Source organism: Meriones unguiculatus, chromosome 11 (genome assembly GCF_030254825.1).
Source record: "Meriones unguiculatus strain TT.TT164.6M chromosome 11, Bangor_MerUng_6.1, whole genome shotgun sequence".
NCBI lineage: Eukaryota > Metazoa > Chordata > Mammalia > Rodentia > Muridae > Meriones > Meriones unguiculatus.
Window position 1 is genome coordinate 97,129,228 of NC_083359.1, and position 17,351 is coordinate 97,146,578.

Consider the following 17,351-nt stretch of genomic DNA (forward strand, 5'->3'; position numbering starts at 1 on the left):
CACCCCTCCCCCCAGCAGAGATGCTAAATGTAACAATAACTGGTTTCTAAAGCACTCAGGCCTTGGCCGTTGCGACCTTGGAACGTGTGGTTTTGTATTCTGTATGTGCAAATCCTTGGGGGTCTCGGGTGTTTGTAGTAAGGAACTGCGTCAGGGGCCAGAGAGATGCTCTCAGCTGTGTGCCCACCTGACAGTTCTAACACTCAGTCTATTTTACATGAAGCCATGAAGTGTGTGGACTCCTCCAACTATTCAAGTGACTCACATCAATGAAGGCGGTAAATATGTTGGGCCAAAACACCATCGCAAACATCTTTGTCAGCAGGGAGCAGAAGTTGTATTAATTAAAATGTACCAAGAAGGTACAGGGTGCACTCCCGACGAGTCACGAGACTATTTTAATCCTAATTAAGATGTTCCTTCCTGGCATCTCACAACACAGAAAATGAGAATTAAAAAGTTGTTGACATTTCTAGAAGTGGGGTCAGCAAACTCAGATTGGATCCCTCTAGCTCAGTACTGGGCATATTTTGTGAAGAAGCTATCGTTTTTTAATAAATTGACATTTATCCAGTCTCCTGCCTATGTTCATAAAAGGTTAGGGGAGGGTTCAGAAGCAGGTCAGACTCAGGTGGGAGGAATGGAGGACTATGCTGAGAAATAGCCACAGGCCTTATAAAGAAAAAGTATGTTGAATGGAGAGTGTTGTCCTCAACCAGGGATATTCAGGGACCACTGCCCTGTGGGACCTCAGTATACAGGCCCCAGTCTGGGAAGGTATAACTAGAAATTCACCATCACATCTACATGAGTTTTTCAGTGATGGATGCACTTTCACCCTTAGATTTCCTGTACGGAATCTGAAAACCCCCCAAAAGCTTTTGAGACACATTCTGAATGTACGTCATAACGTACAGCAGACACATTCTGAATGTACGTCATAACGTACAGCAGATCTGTACGGCAGATCTGTAGCTCTGATTGTGAGCTGACATTCTACCTAGTGTCAAGAATTTCAGAGTCAACAGTTTGAAGCCTTAGCTGATGGGTGCAATTTCCTTCCTCTGAGTGGTTCAGTTAGATTTTCCACAGTCAGCAGAGGAGAGGTGGCTTCAGGTTCCTTGGACGGTCCCTCCCACATTTTTAGCAGGCCACCATTTTTAAATGTCAACAAGCTCGACCCCTCCACCTGAGAATGATCGGAGAAAAAAAGAACTGGGGGCAAATCCATTAGATTAAGCGTTGGGGCTCCTTAAAAGGACCTCCTAAGTGAGAAAAAGGAAAACAAAATTAGGGCTTGGTTTGTGGCAATGTGGAGTATTGAGATTGTGGGCATGAAAAGACTTTTCTTTTTTCCTTCCAATTTTAAAGCTGGAAGAGCATACAAATAAGAATGGCTTGTGTTGGCATCAGTGGAAATGGCATTTGGGAGAGTAGAGAAGCTAGATTCCAGCCTGCGGACTAGACCCTGAGTTTGCAAGGGTGGTGGTCTCACCCTGCCATCCAGGCACATCCTTGGCTAAGACTCTCCAGAGCAGAACTCAGAAAGGGGGAGGATGGGGGCCTATGACATAACCACTAATTCTCATGCAAAACTCTGTCCATTAAAAGGCCAATAAACAGGCAGCCTAATAGGACATTATGTGGGAGATTACTCTAATCGGCTCACCATATTGATTTCTGAGCATTTTCGGTTTGTTTATCAGAACAAAGTTTATTCTCTTTTAATTACTTCGGAAATTTGATGCTGTGTTCCACGGCCTTTCTCAGGGTATAATTTTTACATTGCAGGAGAATCTCTACCACAGTTAATACTGAGCCAGTTCTGGCAAGTTGTTTTAACACGATCCAGATAACATTGACCAAGTTCATGTTGTCAGATGTAAAGTTGGGGGTTGCAAAAAAGATAGAGAGAGAGGGATGTGCTATTGTCGTAAGGGGATATTTGCCTGGATTCAATCTAAATACATCTCAAAAAATTGTAAAATAGAATCTACCAGCTAAAACTAATGAGCACAAAACTGCACTGATTTGGCCCAGGGTGGACAAATAGAACATCTGGCATATTTGGCACCAATGACACAGCTGGCATTGTTGGAAACGGTTCTGCAGAAGGTACAGATGCAGAAATGGGAGAATTGGTACAAACAGTGCAGATGGAACAGTTGGAACAGATGACAGTGGGCAGAGCTGGCGATGCTGGCACAGGTGTCATAACCTCAACAGCTGGCACAAGTTGTGACAATCCTGGGATTTCTGAGTGCAAGGCACATGCTCATGTTGGCTTGGGCTACAGCGAGATAAGAGCATTTTATAATTAGTAAATGTGCCATTTAAAAAAGAACTTTTCTCCCCTCCATCCTTAAGGACGTCCACCTCCAACTGTTAAAGCTTGGAATGCAGAGCATTTTTGCAAATTAGAATTTCCCCGAGAAAGCCATAATTGATAAATACAGATTTCATAGAAGAGGCAATTAGATTTTTTTTTTGTTGTCCTGGTACTGATGAAATTCATGAATGGAATTTCTTCATAGGAGATTTGTGGGAAATAAAGGTCAGATTTTTGGAAGTGAAAGTGAGCTTTGCATTTAAGTGAAATATATTTGTTATCAATTTAGAGGGTTATTTGTTTCTGAAGTAGAATGAGTGTTTCCCATTTGTATGCAATTTCCTGTAGAATCACACTTGAAGATGGGGTACGAAATTGGAAACCTGTCTACAGAACAGGTTGGAAAAAGAAAAAAAAATTAAAAAGCAAAAACGCTGGAATACAAAATATGGAGAAATGATGATTTGACACTCTCAAATACCAGTGGGACTTGGCTCTGATTTCATTTTAAAATGCTATAATTTGGGGCTTGAATTAAGAATACAATATAGCAAAATCTTTTGGGCAATAATCTTTTATATCAGATGAAAACTGAAGGAACAAAGAATCACATATTTCTTTTTTTTAAATTTATTTGTGTGTGTGTGTGTGTGTGTGTGTGTGTTTGTGTGCGTGTGTGCGCGAGTGCGTGCTTATGCCATAGACTGTTGTAGAGGTCAAAGGACACCCTTTCAGAGTTGTTTCTCTCCTTCTACTGTGTGGTTCTTGAGGATCAAATTCAGGCTTGGCAGCAAGGGCCTGTACCTGCTGAGCCATCTCAGGCTCCATTGTTTTGCCTCAAATCCTTTTTCTTATAATCCAAATCTGTTCTCTTCGTAGAAAGTTTTTTTTTAATTGCCTAGTTATAAAATAATAAAAACCCAACAAGGGAGTAAATAATGGGTTTAAAAATTTTAAACGACGCTATCTTCAATGTAGTAGGTACTCCTTAATTTCATGCTGGAGGAATGAACCTATGGTCTAAGTCAATACCAATCTTCAGAATTTTTAAAAAGCCACATCCACCCTCAGGAATGACGAGCATCCTGTCGGAAGAAAATGAAGCAGACGAGAAGGGAGTCCTGCTCAAGGCTTCAGATTTTATAAGAGCCATTACAGCTCAAGCTTAGCTCCGTTCATTCCCTGACGGGCAACCACAGATGGGGACACTCGCTGACGTCACCCCCTCTCTGTCCCCGAGTCAACCTCGAGTTCTTCCAGCTCACCCCGAACTAAAATCAGCTTCTGTCCATCACCGGTGCACCCCAACAATCCCGAGACCTTTCAGGAAAGAAAGCGTTACCATAAGGGTTAATTGTCTCTCGCTGGGTGTCGTGTTCATGGCCATCAAAAACATGTGGTCTTGGTTTCCAGATGGCTCCGCATATTGTTACCTACACGAATAAAAAGCACCGTCTAAAGTCATTTAAACATATCTGATTTCAATTTCCCCATCACTTCTGCTCTGTTCTAACCTTGTGCTGAACCCAGTGAAACTGCTCTTGGCTACACAGAGATTTAATTGTACCCATTTTTTTTTTAAATCTTTTGACTGAACTGACAAAAAAAAAGTTTCTGCTCAGAACAGATAAAATACATTCATGTGCTGCCTGTATATTTTTGTGTATGGCAAAGAGCGATGAGGAGATGGGAGAGGAGGCAAGAGGGCTTGCTGTTCCCTCTGGGCATGAAGACGGTGACAGATGGGTCAGCGAACAGGAACAGGCTGGAAATGTCCATCTTCGTGTGATTGAAGCAGTGCTTTGTGGCTGAGGCCCGGATGAACACTGCTTCTAATCAATAAGTATCTTATGAAAAATGATCGGTTCAAGTGTGACAAACAGGGGTGTCGCCGGGCTTTGGCATTTGAGGGGTGGGCAGAAGTTTTTCGGGAGGAGGAGTCTGGGGGTGAGCCATTCCTTTGAACCTCTGCCTTCTTTAGGAATTAAACGCAAATGAAACATGAAAGATGCAATCTGCTGCAGAGATTTGATTCCTCTGTCATTGTCCCCGCCACTGTCTATTTCTAAGCACATTGAACTTTCCAATTTATTGGCGTCTCATCTTATGTAAATGTCCTTTTCCTTCTGTTAGTTCCAAGACACGGAGATGCGCTTTTGTTCCACCCTTCAAACAGTCGCTCCCTGTTATGCTCCTCTGCCCTCCCTAGAGGGTTTGGGGAGCTGTGTGTGCTTGGGTTTGCAGGGTGAGGTGTGAGTAGGGGTCCTTTTATGTGTAGCAGCTTTACTCCTCTGCACAAGGGAACTCAAGATACACATTTTCATGGGCATAAAAAGAAAGCCGGTGTATTGGGGGAGATAGTGAATAAAATTAAGACTGCATAGCCACCTAAAATAAAACCATTAGCACAGCAAAACAAAGACCCAAGGGAAATTATATATGTATAAAGTGTGTGTGTGTGTGTGTGTGTGTGTGTGTGGTTTAAAGCTTAAGGCACATTTCCATCCAGACATTATCTTTTACCTTTCCCATGTTCTGCAGGTACATCACTCACTAACCCCGGATAGCACAGCTCTTCTGGAGTAAGGCATGGGGTAGTGGCCTTTCCCAAGAAAGGGATGTTCTCCCTCCCTTCACCTTCCATGGAAGGCTGACTAAGTGCACAGATGGGGGTTGGGATGTCACTTGGTGGCAGGGATCTTGCCTAGGAGACTTGAAGCTTAGGATTTACTTCCCAGCACTACACACACACACACACACACACAGAGGCAATGACATAGCTATCAAGGTGCTTGTTTTCATTGGAAATAGGGAAGGAATCACAGGTAAAACTTAGGAGGTTTTTTGTTTGTTGGTTTGAGATAGGGTTTCACATAGTCCATGCTAGCCTTGGACTCACTAGGTAGCAGAGGATGACACTGAAGTCCTGCTCTATCTTCCAAGTGACGGGATCACAGGTGTGCACCACCCAGCTGGAGCTGGGCCATATACAGCTGGTGTGTATTGTGTTATTCATAATTTGATGGCCTGGGTTTCCAGGCTGTGGTTACAGCCATGCACAAGCAAGACTGAGCCTTCTACTGACAGGAAAAGAGGAAGATAGAGCGTGCCATCACCTCTGTCCCTTGTGCTTTCTCCATTCCTGGACACCCTCCACATCTTTCACTAAACTGGGCAAAAATGTCATCATTTGGGGTATCACGACAGACCCCGACATCACCAGGCTCTACCAAGATGTCAACGTCTTTTCTCAAGCTCAGAGAGCAGGAGGTGAGCTCTTATCATCTTGTGCCTTAGTCACTGTTCTATTGCTGTGAAGAGATGCCATGACCACAGGAACTCTTACACAGAAAACATTTAACTGGGGTTGGCTTACATGCAGAGGTTTAGTCCATTATCATCACGGTGGGAACCAGGGTAGCACACAGACAGACTTGGTGCTGGACAGGTACCTGAGAGTTCTCCATCTGATTCTGCAGGCAACAGGAAGAGGGAAAAACCGTTGGGCCTGGCTTGAGCATCTGAAACCCCAAAGCCCACCCACAGTGACACACTTCCTCCAACAAGATCCCGCCTACTCCAACAAGGCCACACCTCCTAATGGTGCTACACTCTGTGACTAATCATTCAAATCTATGAGTCTATGGAGACTGTTCTTACCCAAACCACTACAACCTGCTTGTTTTTTCATGCGAACCAGAATTGTCCAAAACTGACGTTGGTAGGGCTGTTGTTTCATTCCATCTTAGATTGCTCTTATTAATAATGGTTTATCAGACTATTCTCAGAAACTACTGTGCAAGTATCTGTGGGGAGTGTTGTGAACAAACAGCTTAAATGGAGTGTACACATGTTAACTTTTTAAAAAAATGTTTCAGTGTGAAAAAAAAAATAAACATACAAAAGGAGTAGACAGTGCTTTGTGGCTCCCATACTCATCACCTGGCTGATAGTTAAGATTTTGTAAATTTGTTTTATTTCTCTTCCTGCCATCCCCTTTACACACACACACACACACACACACACACACACACACACACACACTTCTCTCTCCTACTTCCCTAGAGTATTTTAAGCCAAATTCCAAATGTCATTTTGCTCTGAAAGACTACAGTGTTCATTCCTAATGAGCAGAGGCAGCTTTTAAAAATTCTAAAATCAAACATTAGGAAGACAGTGTTTTGTTTTTGTTTTTGTTTTTCAACACCATCAAATTTCTAATCTGCCTTGAGAATCACTTGCTTATCTCAAAGGTGTGACCATACAGCTGGTTTTGTTCATATCAGGGCCCACCAAGGGTGAATATTTCTTACATTTCTTCCTTTTTTGTTGTTTTTTTGTTTTACTTTGTTTTTATTTCATGAATTCATTGGGTGAACCAGGTCTTTTGTTCCTAGGCTTTTAGACTGTTTTGTTTTGAATGTGAAATGTCACCTCCCCTCCCCCCCCATGGCTGTTGTGTTTGAACTGTCGGCAGCTGGTAGTGCTGGTTGGTAGGAAGAGGGAGCTTTTGGACTTAGGGTCCAGCCGAGAGGTACAGGATCACGGCATGGAGCTTCTGGTTTATAAGACCATTTTGAGTTCTCTCTTCTTTCTGGTCCGCTGAGATTTTAGAATCCACCTGCATATCCCCCTCGCCATGCTTTCCCATGATGATGGACTGCATCCTCACAAACCATGGGCCAGAATAAATCCCTTTTCCCTTAGGTTGCTCTTGTCAAAACTGTAAGAAAAGTAACTATCAACAGCCTGGTCTGCCTATCCCACCCATTTCTTGTGGGGCCGTTTCTGCGGGTACCTCCTGTCAACTGCTGTTTAGATCTGAGCAGGCTCAGGGCTGATGTTCAGATGAGAACACGCCGTGGTTAGGGCAGGTTATCTGTATCTTAATACAGCACTTTGTGAGGGGCGGGCTACCTGATCCTCTCACTGTGGGGTGAGGTCTTGACCGTTCAGCTTCTTTCCACACATTCTGATCTGGTCTCCGTCTCTCTGTACAGCCCCAAAGGAGTCCTTCAATTGTAAGTTTTAGTTTGATATCTATCTTATTAGCAAAGTGCCTGCTAGTTCATCTGCACTGTCAACTTGACTGGATTTGAAGTCATCCAGGAGACACACCTCTGTATCCTTGTGGCGTTTCCAGGCTTGCCCCAAATGTGGGAGACTAAATAAAATGGCGACAGGAGGGAGCCCACTGAGCAGAACACCCCCTCACCCCACACACACCTGATTTGTTTTTCCATAGCGTGTTTTGTATGTAACTTCTGTCACTTATGCATTGCTGGAGGCTAGGTATAAAAGCATGTTTTCCATGTTCGAAATCTCAGGCCATTTGCAGATTGGCCAATGAGTGATAAATTAGTTCACTGGAGGACCATGCAGCCATTGCAGGGTTCAGGGCGAATATTTGTAACCTGGTTAATGTCAGCTGTATTGCAAGCAAAGCAAGTTGATATGTAGCCCCTTTCCAAACAGCTGGTGGTGGTGTTTGAGGAATCCTTGTGCCTCAGTGAACTGAATTAACCATCCACTGTGTTATTTAATACTTAGTACTTCATCATTTGATTATTAAATGTTTTTTCACTTCAGTACATCAGCTATTAAATGACCCACTTTTTTTTTTGTTTTGTTTTTACTTCACATCATTGGTAAAGAAGTGGAAACTAAAGCAAAATATTAAGAATTTAAATGGCAGACTAATTCCAAAATATAACTTCAGTTGAAATCTTGAAGGACTAAATTTGATTATTTGAAACAGATTACTGCTGAAAAAATTAAAAAATATATGTAAGTAAGTATTTACTAGTAATTTTAATTTTTAAACCTATGATGATGTGGTTTTGAAGACTGAGCCTAGATCCTCATAAATGCTAAGTAGAGATCTACTATCAAGTTATACTCCTAACCATCAAACATTTTCATATTTTATGTTCTTATTAGTTTATTTGTTTGAAAAGTAAAGCATTAGTATCACAGGATGGCTAATGAATACATATTTGAATGTTTTCCAGTGGTGTTTGGTAGCAATTCTAGATGCTTTTGATGGTGATCGTTAAGGTTTTGTGAAATCCTAATTATGGGATATCTGACATCTACATGAAGCCTAGGGTTTTGCTTCCATTATCCCATTTGATCATTTCTGCAACCTGATTGGACAAAGGCATGTGACAAATGCAAAAGTTGAGTGTGTGTGGGGGGGCGGGGGGACCAGATACCATGCATAAGGTCACACAACCAAAGGGAAACAAGGCGGTCATCAGGCCCAGTGCTCAACCTCATCTGGGCAGCTTTACCTGCAGACATCCCAGAGCTGCGTCTGTACAAGACACAGCGGAAGCGTCTGGCCGAAGCCTATCCCACCCGCTTGAGGTTCTGGGAAGCCGGGTGCGGCACGGTTACAGCGTCCCGTGATCTATTTTCAGTTTACTTGACGGTGGACACACAGGGTTGACCTCAGTAATTCTTATCTCCCTTGGGCGTCTCTATCCACACCTTTTTTTCTTCTCCCTTTTTCGTCCCTCACTGGAAAGGTGGAACTTTATGTGAGATTATTTTTTTTTCCTTCTGCCTTCCTACTGAGAACAGAAAAAAAAAAAAAAAAAGTTGCAGAGAGGCAAAGGCTTTTGTAAAATGTTCATAAGATCTTCTAACGTGAGTCTCTTCTCTAAAATATGAAAAGGCTCTTCCCGGCCTTCATTTTTTCACTGTGGTCTGTGCCTTTCTGCTTCATGATATTCTGGCAGCCTGTGCTGGGAACGATTTTTTTTTTTTTTTTTTACCTCTACAAGTTTTAACATGAGTTCTTTCACTGCCTTGTTCTCTTGCTCTTGTATAAAAAAAAAAAAAAACCAAACAAAAACACTTAGAAATCACCCTAATTATATATACTGAAATGGAAATATACTTTTTTTGTGATGTTTTCTTAACCTTACCACAAAACTATGCTCGTTAGACTTAGGAAAGGATGTATTTCCATTTATCAGCCTTCCATATTAGATACAGCGTAGGTATATGGGGTTTTGAGACAATTGCTTGAGTGAATTCAGAGAAAGAACTTGGAATTGCTGAGGCTGAAGAAGAAAGAGGTGACAGGCACCCATGTCTTCTAGGTTCTGTGGCTTGTGGTCAGCAAAAAGATCTTCCCATCTATTTTATTTACTTTCAAAAACAAAGTGAAATATGTTTCAATTATGACAACAACAACAACAACAACAAAAAATCCGAAAGAGAAAGAGATAAAAGGAAACAGCTTGCAAGCAATTGTTTAAATACCAGGGTGTGATTAAAAATAAGACAAAAACAAACTCTGGGAGTCTTTAATCAAAACAAAACGCAGGAAAAGCAACCATTGGCCGGTGATTAGGAGTAGCCTAGGAGGGGGTTTGGAAAACCGGCTTGCGCTTTCACCTTTCTCTGTCTTTCTTTTTAGCCTCCTCCTGTGTACTCCCTCAAGAGAGTTGAGGTCTTTTTATCATCTGACTAGAACCGGGCCATTTCTTCTTTCCTCTTTGCCTCCTCAGCCTCCATCTTCGAAATGACAGACTGCATTCAATAATTGCTGTCTTTTGTAATTGTTCTATCTCCAAATTGGCTGATTAGGGAAGAGACACAGCTGTCCATCAAAATGGTGTAAAGTGGCTGAAAAGACCATCCCTGGAGCTGGAGAAAGTTAATTGCATTTTCCCAGGCTATCCCAGGGGGCAAGGCGCTGGGAAGGGCCCCGGGAATCCCTGTTAATGCTGGTTGTCGTTGGTTGTGTTTTTTTTCCTGAGCGTTTCTGTTTGTAACCTGGGGGGGGCGGGGCCGGGGAATGTAGTACATGGCATGTTAATTAGATTTGCAGATGAAATTAAATCAGAAAAGGCTTGGAAACACACCAGTGCGTAAAGAGAAGTGCTACGTGGGATTTCTGAGGTTAAAAATACGGGAAGGATCAGATGAAGTGAGAATGAAATCAGACAGGTATTAACTCCGGCGCCTTGGGGTGGGGGTGGGGGTGGGGGTGGGGGGAACACAACAGTGAGCGTCGAGAAAGGAAGGCCCAGGAAACGGAGAGCGCGGTGAGGCAGAAGACAACAGATTAGACATGTTCGCAATATGCCGTGGACGCGAGTGCGGTCTGGGGCTGTACGCGTGGCAGAGGGAGACGCGGAGCGATGTAGTGCGTTTGGCAAGGCCGCCCCCCACCCCCCGCACTGCTGTGCTCAGGTCTGAGGAGCAGGTAGATATGAAGAAAGAGAGTAACATCACCACAGGACAGCAGAGGCGCTCAACGGGTGATGGCCAGAGGGGACGGACCATGAGGAAAACTGGCCACGTGACTCGGCTTGAAGGAGTCGCAAGAATGGTGCGCTCCTATTTAAGGGTATTCTGAAGGACTCTGAACCAACGTGTCACAGAGATGCTTACACATCCGTTTTGTTTTTTCAGGACTACTCAAAAATAGCTAAATTATGGAACCGGTACAGACATCCATCTACGGAGGACAGGTAATATGTGGTACACATAGATGTATATATACATATAATTTTTACATATATATATATGTAATGGATTCTTCAGCCATAAAGAAAGAAGTTACATCATTTGCACGAAAATGGATGGGACTGAAAATAAACATATTAAGTGAATTAAACCAATCACAAGAAGGCAAATATCATGTTTCCCTCATTTGTAGCTCCTAGGTTTTATGTAGATACACACAATCATATGTCATCACTACATTCGTGTGTGTGTGTGTGTGTGTGTGTGTGTGTGTGTGCACTTGGCCTGAAAATACAAGTAAAAGTGCTTAAGGAGACTCAGATGGGAAGGGAGGGAAGGGCACGGATGTGAGCAGGCATAAACATGTCTGAAAGCTTGAAAAGGAGGAGAGAGCTGGATTGGAGGCGCCCTGTATGGCTGGCTGAAGCTGCTCCCAGAAGCCATAAGGTTATTAACTCGGAGACCCGGCGCCAGAGAAGGGCCACCTCCTTAGGAGCTGTTGGCTGCTCAGACGGTAGAAACTATTTCCACGGCCGTTGGCTGCCAACCGGAACTAGGTGGTGAGACCCCACTGCTGAAGACGACACATGCTTGGGTCGCAGAACGTGCGGAAATAAAGCTGGAACTCATCTGGAAGCGTCTTCCCTGCTGGCTAGATTTCGCAGTGCCAGAAGGTGCTGTGCAGGCCGTCTGGGGAGAATTGTCAGCAGCAATCTTACTCAGCTGTGAACCCCCGGTGCTAACAATACTGACTTGCCAGGTACAATGTGCCCACAGAGCTATGGTGGAAACTCGTGTCTGGTACTAATAAACCTGGTCAAAAACATGGGGCTGGGAAGCTCAGTGGCCCTGGTGGACAGGCTACGGTTGCTTTCAGGCTAAGTGGATGGGACATGTCTGTTGAACTGACTTCCAAGTACGCACGTTCACAAAGAATGGTGTCAGCCTTTGTTTGAGAAGCATCTCCATGACGTGGCCATCGTGCTCTTGAGCTCCTGCTGTGAGCACCTGCGCTGTGCTAGCATTTTACCACAGACGACAGAGGGAGTCACAAGGGCCTGCCCACCCCTCCTGAGCTATAACCAGTCTGTGGTTGCTGGGGGAGGGAGAGACATTTTCTGGCAAATTCCCCACGCTCCTGTAAATAATCCCCATGTGCCTATTGGTAACACCAACATTAATGTCCTGGTTAGTTTTATGTCACCTTGACATAAGCTAGAGTAACCAGAGAGGAGGAAGCCTCAACCGAGAAAATGCCTCTATGAGACTGCAGTGAAGGTAAACTTGGGGGACATTTTCTTAGTTGGTAATTGATGGGGAAACCGCATTCTATTGTGGGTGGGGCCACCCATGGGCTGGTGGTTCTGCCTTGTACAAAAAAGCAGTCTGAGCAAGCCATGGGGAGCATGCCAGTAAGCAGCACCCCTCCATGGAGGTTCAGCTCCTGCCTCTAGGTTCCTGCCCTGCCTGAGTTCCTGTCTTGACTTTCTTTGATGATGAACTGTGATGTGGAATCATAAACTGAATCAACCCTTTCCTCTCCGAGTTGCTTTGGTTATAGCATTTTATCACAGCAGTGATAACCCTAAGACAGCCAATTAAAATAATTTACACACACACACATACAAGGACTTGAAGATATAAAAGTAGAAGAGGATTAGTTGAGAAGAGAAACGGGATCAACCAAATGGGAGGAGATAAAGGAGGGTAATGGAGGCAAATATGACCAGAATTCATTATATTCTGGCAAGGAAATGTCACAAAACCCATTATTATATATACAGTCACTACATGATGATAAATTCAAACACTTAAAATAGCATACAAAAACTCCAAACCCTCCCACAAAAAAATGTATAAGTATTTATGATTCAAGTGTTTTTGTCACAAAGATGGAAGAATAAACTGGACAAGAAGGAAGGCTTCCTGGGATTGAGACGGTGATAGGCAGACGATCAAAGTGTCTTTTTTTAGGGAGTGAAAGGGGTCCCATGGCTGTAAAATAAGAATGAATCGCTATCATGCTTTTCGACCCAAAGTCTTTAGATTGTCACTGGCCGTGACCCTTCCCCACTGAAGAGTGAAATGAAATTGCTCATCTGTCAAAACCCCGGGAGTCTTCCAGGAGTCTGGCTTCTCTGCACAGTGCCTCACAGAGGTGGCCATTTGAAGCGTGGCTTTGGTGTTTCCCTACCAAATGCTTTCCCCGGATAGCTTAGCTCTTGATATCTGCAAAGAGTGACCTGAAAAAGCATCTCTGTGGATGGCTACCCTTCAATCAGAAGACTGGCTTGTGGTGGCAAAGGCAAGATCAATGTAATTTAAAGAAAACCCTCAGAACGGCAGCTGGAGGAGCCGGCTTCTGTGTCAGCTGATGAAGCTGAATTGTTCTTAAAATGTAAGTTGCTGTACTTCTTAATTTAAAATTCACTTCTGATGTAAATGCGGAAGAAGCAAATATGGAGAAGCAATGCGTGGTTTCTTCAGTTTTTTTCTAGAGTCCATTCTTACAAGAAGTTTTAAGAAAAACAATGATTTTTATTCTGGAAGTTTGGGGAGGTCGTTACGTCCAGGATGGATCACAGAGAAGGTCCAGTGATGAGCACTGGCCAGAGAAGACTGAGGGGATGACAAAACGTTTTTTTTTTTTTTTTTTTTTTTTTGAGACTAGAGATTGTAGAGGACCTTGTCCTAATTGTCTGGGGATTGTTTCATAAATCTTGATTTTCAGTTTTGTCCTCTGGAAAATGAATGTGGGGGAGTGTATTGCTTTCGAGGTAATTAAAGAGCACACTGACAAGTGCCATATTAACGTTACAGTATTTAATTACACCTGCCCGAGGGGCAGCTCTTATTCCTAAATCACTGGGTTTCTCTTCCTCCTGTTCGTGAAGGTGGGTGAGTGGGTGTTCTCATGTCGTCTTCCACACAGGAGGGTCTTCCCATTCTCTTCTTCTCGAAGTGTTATGAGGAGCAGAGTCAAAGCTTTAGACAGAATGAAAGCAAACGAAGGGAAAAGAGCGCACGAACAGAATGCATCTTTAAGAATGCGTTAGTTGCTCAGCCTAACAGTTTGGGTCACGTTCTAGAAGAAATCAGCGCTCTGTTAAGACGGGCAATGACACTTAACGCTTAAACAGAGCGGTTATCTGAAGTTCCATTTCACACTCAGTTCCTCAAAGGGATCTGTGTCACTCCCTTACTCTAGCTTTTGCTTGTTAACGTTGGCCTTTGAATTTTCAGCACATAACAGAAAAACTAGCGGCAAGCACCTCATCTTAATTTAAGTGCAGATTGCGAGACAAGGAGAAAGCTGTTACTTCTGTGAGAGAATTGATGGATTGTGTCTGGAATTTTGAATGTGTCTGTAACAGATTAACTTTTCCTTTTATGATACCAATACTTCATGTTAAAGCAATTAAACGCGTAACCCAAAGAAGCTTGGATTGCCGTTCCCTGGCCATCTTTGTCTTCATAACAGACCAGATGAAAGCCACCACAACTTTAAAAATAGGAGCACCAGAACTGAAAATTTATTTTTTCTCTTTCTATCTAGCTCTTGGCAAAGTATCTAAAACTTGATTCCTGTGTGCAGATTGGCTGCCCCTGTCTATAATCCCTGAATTTGAGAGGTAGAGGGTAAAGGATTGTTGGTGTAATTTTTTATCTATTTTATTGGCCCACCAATTCCTTCCAACACCAGGTAGGAGAGAAAGAAGGTTAGTGGGAAGAGGGAGCATAGTTCTCTTTAGACTACTTCCTGCTATTTAGGGTTGTTGGGTTCTGTGGGGAAAGTACAATCTTAGTTTCAGATTATATCTCCTACTTCTTCTCCTCAAATTGCAACAACAGCAACATCAGGAGCATCGGGGGGAACAGCAGCTTTCTGCTTTTTTGAATGCCCTCCTCCCTTCGTGGGCATTTATGCCCTTTCAGAGTCCCCAGAATTAAACCAGCTGCAGCTGGCAAAGATCATATCCCTTTCAAAGCCTGCATGAGGCAAATAGTCTGTTGCTATGGACAATCTGAAGCAGCCCCACATCCCACACCTGGGATTAAAACAAAAACATGTTTACATGCCATAAGTGAGTGTTCAAAGAAACCAGAACTCCCCTGCAAAGGATAGCAAGTTTGAGGCTAGCTGGTGCTACACAATGACATCCTGTCTCGGAAACTCTATTTATAAAGTAAAATAAGGAAAATGAGTCCCTGCTATGTTTTTCTGCTTGCTTCCTTCAGCATTGTTGGAAATTTCTAGTGTAGGCAGTTGGCATTTAAACTTGGAGAAAATCTCTGCCCCAAGAAGGGAATGGACCCTCGTGTCATTGGGTCCAGCCTGCAGTGCAAAGTTTGGACATGTTAGTCATCAGTATGTAGACTCTTCACAGTGGCCGCCATGGCTTGCCTGATACATCGTGTCTACATTGATAACCATGGGCTCTGCCACAGGCTCCCTAGGCCTGGTCACACTTTTTCTGCCTTAAATATCATGCTCTTTTCCAGCTCTACCTGTGTTGTCTCTTCCATCTTTTACCCTCTGTCAGAAGACCTGGTACTTCACTTTCTCCAGGCGCCATCTTAAATGTCACTGCTGCGAAAGGGACAGTCCCCATTTCAGGCAGCACTGGTGCACTTACTCTGTCGTGTCTTCCCATCCTCCACGTCCTCCTCTGTTTGCTCCAGAGAACTCAGTACAGTGCTGTGTGCACGGTTACCTGTGTCTGACTGTTCCCTTCCCTACAATGTCCTTTTACAAGAGCAGCAAACATGTATGCTTTGTCCTTGGCATGATTACCAGGGCTGAGAGTGGCAGTTGGCCAATATTCTTTGTTGGGCAACATGTTAAAGAAAGAAAGATCTCATTACATGTGTTTATTTTGTTTTGTTCAAGGGTCCTGTGCTGGGGACACACTCCTCAGCATTTTATCACTGAGCCTGCAACCACAGGATGTCTTCCTATATTTCCTTCTTTCTTATCTTCCTCCTTTCTTTCCTTTCTTCCTCATTTTTTTCCTTCCTTCTTTTCTTTCCTCCTTCCTTTTTTTTTTTTCCCTTGAGATCTCACCATGTAACCCTGCCTGGCTTAGAACTAACTACATAGTTCTGACTTCAAACTCAAAAAAGTCTGCCTGCTTCTGTCTCCCAAGTGCTGAGATTAAAGACAGGTGCCAGACATGTACTCAGAAAAGTACACGTCTTAACTATAACTGTGCTAAGCTATCAGAATATGGTAAGCATCATCAGCTTGAGCAAAGCCATCTGAACGTACGCAGGGATGATGGGTTCTACATTTAAAAAGGCAACATATCAGTGGACTAGCTCAGTCCATTCCAGAATTTGAAAGACTAAGAAAAGAATACCTCTGGGACATCCTTAGGGCAATGACCTTCATTTCTGTGATTCTTTTGGATCCTTTGAAACCATTTTAAGACACAGAACACATTCAAGAACCATGATGTGGGATACTGAGTTAACCACATTATGTAAAGTGATTAACAGTGGAGTGAGGTGTTGTCAAGACAGATGCCAGGGAAGCCATGGAGAAGGCTCCAGTGTGGATTCCATTCTCAGTCAAAGAGCAGAACCAGAGTAAGATATCAGAAGTTATGCTACGACCTTTCCCAGGAAGCATGAAAGGGAGAATAAATCCAGCAATACGCAGAAAGAATCCAGGACTGGTTCAAGACACATTGATCAGGAGGCAAAACATCTCCTAAACCTGGTAAGTGTAAGTGTCCACAGACTCCTGGTCAGCCAGGAAGAAAGGACTGTCTCCTGGGGCTGTTGCCACAGGGCAGCAGAGACTTAGGGACCTTGACAAGGTCAGGTGTCATCTGAGAGCTGCTACATTAATTCATGATGTCCCCAGATGAGCCTGTGGGGGATGTACTGTTACTATTTCTGATTCTACAGATGAGGCCACTAAGTCATACAAAGAGAGGCAATTTGTCCAAGATTAACCAGTGAGTAACAGAGCCCATGACTGAAGCTCCTTGACTATGGAGACACAGCTCTCACATCTGAGGATCTGCCTGCCTATCTATCGATCTATTCTCTCTCTCTCTCTCTCTCTCTCTCTCTCTTTCTTTGTCCCACAGCTAGAACTCAGAGCCAACCACATGCCTCCTACGCATATACTCTACCACTGAGCTGTAGCCTGAAGCCCCGAATCCTGATGGTAAACATGGATGTTTCCGGTAGCCATCTCAGTAAATCCTGTAGATTCTAGGAACAGAAAACTCATGTCAGATGTAAAAGAGTAATTTGAGGCCAACAGGACATTAAGACACATGATAAACATGTGGTGGTCCAGGCATGCTTCTTTTATCTATAAGGCAAGCGCCAGCTGTGGCTGTGGCGTGGGGGTCAGAGCAGACTGCATTCACAGTGTCCTGAGCAGAGTCCAGCTGCCATCTTCTCCCGCACTCTGAAAGGTTCCAGACTTCAGCACTTGTTCCCTGGGCCCTGCACACTAGGAAAGGTTGTGCAATTGATCAGATGTTAAAAGTGGCAGTCCTAGATTTAGATGTTGTCCCTG

The 17,351-nt window shown here is 43.6% G+C and overlaps 1 long non-coding RNA gene across 3 annotated transcripts in view; it reads left to right on the top strand.

The window, feature by feature from the left end:
• LOC110560380 (uncharacterized) overlaps positions 1-17,351 on the top strand; it is a 59,297-nt gene that overhangs the window by 35,338 nt on the left and 6,608 nt on the right. For all 3 annotated transcript variants that reach the window (XR_009584654.1, XR_009584653.1, XR_002477128.2), the window contains exon 2: positions 10,760-10,818. This is a non-coding gene — a long non-coding RNA (uncharacterized LOC110560380). The remainder of the gene's footprint in view (positions 1-10,759; positions 10,819-17,351) is intronic.